This window comes from Nerophis lumbriciformis, linkage group LG11, assembly GCF_033978685.3.
Source record: "Nerophis lumbriciformis linkage group LG11, RoL_Nlum_v2.1, whole genome shotgun sequence".
Lineage (NCBI taxonomy): Eukaryota > Metazoa > Chordata > Actinopteri > Syngnathiformes > Syngnathidae > Nerophis > Nerophis lumbriciformis.
The window spans coordinates 23,447,477-23,453,327 of NC_084558.2; positions in this window are offsets into that span (position 1 = coordinate 23,447,477).

Genomic DNA, 5,851 nt, shown 5'->3' on the forward strand with positions numbered 1-5,851 from the left:
AGCTCTGCCTAGCGCCCTAGTTTAAATTTTTTTGTTTGTTTTCTGTTTTCACCGTGGGCTTGTTTTTGCAAAACCGCCCTTTGTTGAGACGATGTAAGACAATTTTTGACACAATATGAGCTCCACTTCAAGCCACAAGCTACCACTTTCACCTTGGAGCGGGCAAAAGTGGCTTTTGTCTGGCCGCACGGGTGCATGGGCCACGGCGGAATTGAACCATCAGACCACCGCAAGTGCCTTATATGCCGCTTTTTCCAAAGGTCTGAGGCAGATATTCCAGCGGCGACTCCCGGGCAAAGTCCCTTTGCATGTTCCAACAAGGTACACGGCGGGTCGCTGACTAGTATGCTATCGAGTTCTGTACCTTGACCACCGGCTGTGACTGGGGTCCATCGACGCTGTTGGACGCTTTCTTCCTCGGGCTTGGTGACGAGATCCGCCACTTGATGATCCCGCTGACACTCCCGACGGACCTTGACGACTTCATCGAGCTGGTAGTGCAGATCGACATCCGCCTATTGGAGGAGAGGAGGGGTTGACGACGGGGACAATCTCCATCAAGCAACCCATCTGCACTAGTTGACATGACGGGGCCACTCGTTCTCAGCGACACCTCTCCAACTTGGCAGACTAAGGAGCCAATGCAGCTGGGAGGTAGTTGGCTCATCACCCTCGAGAGGGACCGCCGTCTTCGCCTCTGACTCTGCTTGTACTGTGGCACAGCTGATCACCTCAGCTCCCGCTGCAAGTCGCGGTCGCTTTTTGCCTCACAACCATGCTTGCGCCCACGCTCTCCGGTTGGTTCGCCCACCAGAGGTCAAAGTTCTCCTTCGTCGGGCACAAGCAGAATGCAGCTTCAAAGTAAACTATCCTAGCTTAACCATTACATAGACATTAGCACACTCAGACTCTGGGGCAGATGATACTTTTTTGGACTTTGTATTCATAAGACTCCATGATATTCCTGTTTTTGAGCTGTCTGTACCGTACCCAAGAAGGTGTTTTCTCTATAGACGGGCGCCTATTAGACATTATTAGTCATCAGACCCACTCTCTCAACCGGCGCTTGTCTAGGAATAATTGTGAAACACTAACCTTTTTCGTTATGCCCTCTCGTTCGGCCCCCGTAATTCTTGGGTTAACCTGGCTGCACAAGCACAACCCGCACATCGATTTTCCACGTTCAGCTATTGTTAATTGGAGTGTTACCTGCCACACACATTGTCTCTGTTCAGCCGCTGGGCCACACACACCGCCACGTACGTCCCCTAATGAGGTCATAGACTTGTCCAACGTACCACCCAACTATCATGATCTCAAAGAGGTTTTTAGCAAGGATCACACCCTATCTCCCCCCACCCCTACTGTCCCTATGATTCTGGCATTGATTTGCTAGCAGGAGCCACATTGCCGTCTACCCGCATTTACAAGGTGTCTAACACCAAACTCAAGGCGCTCGAGGAGTATATAGACACATCATTAGCTGCAGGACTCATTTGCCCTTGGACCTCTCCTGTAGCCGCCTGATTTTTGTTTGTTGAGAAGAAGTACAAGTCACTACGTCCTTGCATAGACTACCACAATCTTAATCAAATAATAGTCAGGAACAAGTATCCACTTCCACTCTTAGATTCACTGTTTACTCCCTTGCAGTTGTCAAGGTCAGGTGAGCGTTGCTTGGGCGTGACCCCGAGGATGCAGAGAATGGCAGGCGGAATGCAAGTAAAAAAACCAATGTATTACTTACAAGGAAGCAGGGAACAAACCGAAACAGCACACTCAGCATCAGTCTCCAAGGAACAAGGATCCAGCACTGAAGGAGAGACCCAGGTAGAACTAAATAGAACTAATTAAACGAGGAACAGGTGTGCTGACAGGACATGGAACAGAAAGTAACGGTGCTGCAAAACACAGAGACCAAACAGGAAACACTGACAAAAACAAGAGCACCAGGACAGGAAGTGATTATAAACACAGGAAAACCCAAACATAATGAAAATTGTCAGTAGCACTTCTGACAGCAGTCAGCTATTTTTTTTTTTACAAAACTTGACCTACGTAACACGTATCATCTTGTTCGCATCCGGAATGGGGACGAATGGAAAAATGGCGTTCAACACCCACCTCGGGCATTTCGAGTACCGGGTTATGCCGTTTGGTTTGACAAACGCACCTGCCGTTTTTAAGGGCCTCATTAATGACATTTTTTGGGACATTACATGGTGTTTCCGTTTCGTTTACCTGGATATTTTGATTTATTTCTCGACTTTTGACGAACATGTCCAGCAAGTCCAATTAGTCGTCCAAAGTTTACTTTAAAACAAGCTGTTAAGGCTGAAAAGTGTTCACTTCATTCGGCGTCCATTGCCTTTTTGTGATTTATTGTAAAAGAGGTAAACTTAGAACCCATCCCGCTAAGGTCAAAGCGGTGGTAGACTGGCTGTGTCCCTGGGGTTTTGTACTCTCTGGTGGGCTTCAGCAATTACGGTAGATAGTTTTGGAACCAATTATTGGCCTTACAACCAGCAGATACCTACAAAACGAGACACGAACTTCGGCTAAGTGCTGCAGGTGCAGGGGCTATTTTTACACTGTTTAAGGTCTAATTAGCCACAGGGCTGGGACTACACCAATTTCCAGAAAGCACCTTCAGATGTTCCTGGGCTTCTCAAAGTTTTACAGTTGGTTTATTCATAATTTTCGCCGCGTTGCTGAGCTGCTTGCCAACTAAGCTGACTTCCACTAAGGTTCCGTTTATTTGGACTTCTGAAGCTTGCGTCACGTTATTTAAGATGAAGAAACTGTTAACGTCTGCACCTGTTCTTTGTTACCCTGACCGTTCCCTCCAATTTTTCATTGAGGTGGATGTTTTTGACACAAATGTAGGGGTCGTTCTCTCCCAGCAATTCTCCACCGACCAGAGGCAGCATTCTTTCTTCTCACGTCACGTTGAACTAAAAAAAATTGGTCGTTAGCGGAAAAAAATCCATAAATTAGCTGCACCACTTTAGGAGCCGCAGGCTTCAAAGCGTAGGAAAAAAGTAACGGCTTGTAGTTGGCAATTTACGGTAATACAATTTCATGGAACAAATACTAGAATTTAAGTTTTTAATTAGTTAGTGCTTCTGATAGTGTTTTGGGCTTGCTGGTCCTTTTTGCCCCGCCCCAGATATTTTGTAGATTATTTTTTTGCACAATATTCATGATTGTCATGTGTGCGTCAATGTCTAAAACCCCTGCCGGAATATGAAACTGCTGCTTTAAAAACATTGGTGCTGAAGCATTATTAATACTATTAAAAGCTTAAAGTACTGTAAATGTTTAAAATCCAGGTCCACAATTCCGTCAGTCTGAGTAGGATTACCTTATTTTGGTACTTATTAGCTTGATTGTTCAGTCTTTAACTTGTTATTCCGCTGGCATGACAGATTGTGAGCAACCAGCTTAATATGTTGCCAACTGTGCCTGCCTCTGTCACATTGTTTGGTGTCCAATTCAAAACCCAAATGTTGCATGCACTGAAATAATATTGTTCATATTGTACAAAGCAGCTGTGCCACATGTTTATGGATTTTTTCATTCATCCGGGTCACTGTATTCTCAGGGATTTCAATCAATTGCAACTGGACTCTTCAGTTCATATGAGCAGGTTTCAACATCATAGACTTAGATCTGACCACAGAACACTGCTGTGGCAGAGTAAGTTTAATATGTGGTTCTATGGCACATTTCTCCCTTTGCCATAGGTATCCTTTCGCAGTACGTATGACCAAAAAAAGGCCAAAGAAAAAGAATCCTTAGGAGATATTTTGACATTATGCATGTTATGTTTTTATGATATTTTTAGGACAGTGTTTCTGGAAATTTGGGTCAAAATGAGGGCCGCCTGACTATAGTTGTTGAAGTGAAAAACTAATCAGCTCACCTGAACCAAGCTCACCACACAGATGGTGGATAGTAGACATGTGTATATATAGCAAACGAACAAGCATTTAACTCAAAGTGAAGGTTCAGCGAATAAATGCTGCCAACCCCTCCATCTGTTCCTACTTGGTGGTGGAGAAAGATGAGTATTAAATTTGTTTTGGCAATGTTTTCCTTGGCTGGTAGCAGCAGGAGTTTCACCCCGCCACTTGATAAGTAGCATGTCCTTGAAACCTCAGAGTTAACCTTCCTATTATTCTAAATATGGTTAGTTTAAGCTTTGCCCTCAGTTGTTGAAATTACAATGAGACAGGAAAAAGATGGCTGATAAATTTCCCTGAATGTGCAAGTCATGATTACAGCAAAGTAGTCAAACTGGAGCACAGCCATCCTATAGCGTCAATCAAGACGCACAAGATAATATCTATAAGATCTCTGAACTCACCGCCTCCAGCTTGGATACAGTATGTTAACATCCATTTATTTTCTACCGCTTGTCCCTCTCGGTCGTGATGGAGCCTATCCCAGCTGAACCTTACTTTAGAGTGCTGAGATTATCGTTTCCTGTCAGCGTCAATTGAAATGACAAGGAAAAATAGACAGAACAGAATTTTGTTTGGAGAGAGCTGGATTTCCGCTGGTGGTTGCAAGTGTAGTTAAGCAGATTGTATATTCATAAGTAAAAAGCCACCATAACTCACACAATTACCCAATGATGATCAGTGCTTGACTGGAGATGTGATGTGAAGATTTGGAATTTGGTTTTTGAATGCCTCAAGCCGACATATTCAACTGATCTAACAGAATGCACGCTAACATTTGTCTAAGTAAACTTAAAAGCCAAAATCACAAAAAATCAAGCTTCTTTTGAAGGAAAGAAGGCCTCCGTCTGCTTGTAAGCCAACCAGAAATTCAACACTTCCTAACTCATTAAACAATGAATGCAACGCAGACGCAGAAAAAAAGCGAACATCCCAGTAGCCTTACAGAGAATATGCTCGCAATTAAATATTTGCATGCATTACTTACTGTACACCTATAAAACGGTCACTGTTCAGTACGTACTTCGGTTTTAAGGCCATGGTTCGGTTAATTTCTGTGTACAGTAAGGAAACAAAATGCAAAACAAATTAACTTAGCTAGATAGACCGTATACATATATATACATATATATATATATATATATATATATATATATATATATATATATATATATATTATATATATATATATATACACACTGCATATATGTATATATATGTGTGTGTGTGTGTGTGTGTGTGTGTGTGTGTGTGTGTGTGTGTGTGAGTATATATAAATATATATATATATATATATATATATATATATATATATATATATATATATATAGTGTATCCATCCATCCATTTTCTAACGCTTGTCCATCTCCACTTTTCTTTGGAGGTGGGAGGAAGCCGGAGTACCCGGAGGGAACTCACGCAGTCACGAGTACAACATGCAAACTCCACACAGAGAGACCCCGTGGTCACACTTGCCAACCCTCCCGGATTTCCCGGGAGACTCCCGAAATTCAGCGCCTCTCCCGAAAACCTCCCGGGACAAATTTTCTCTCGAAAATCTCCCGAAATTCATGCGGACCTGAGTGACGTGACGTGTCGACAGCCTGTTTTCACGTCCGCTTTCCCACAATGTAAACAGCGTGCCTGCCCAATCACGTTATAACTGTAGAATGATGGAGGGCGAGTTCTTGGTTTCTTATGTGGGTTTATTGTTAGGCCGTTTCATTAACATCCTCCCAGCGTGGTAACAACACACAACAACAGCAGTCACGTTTTCGTCTACCGTAAAGCAGTTTGTCTGCCGTAAACAGCAATGTTGTGACACTCTTAAACAGGACAATACTGCCATCTACTGTACATGCATATGTGACGATAACATCTACAGC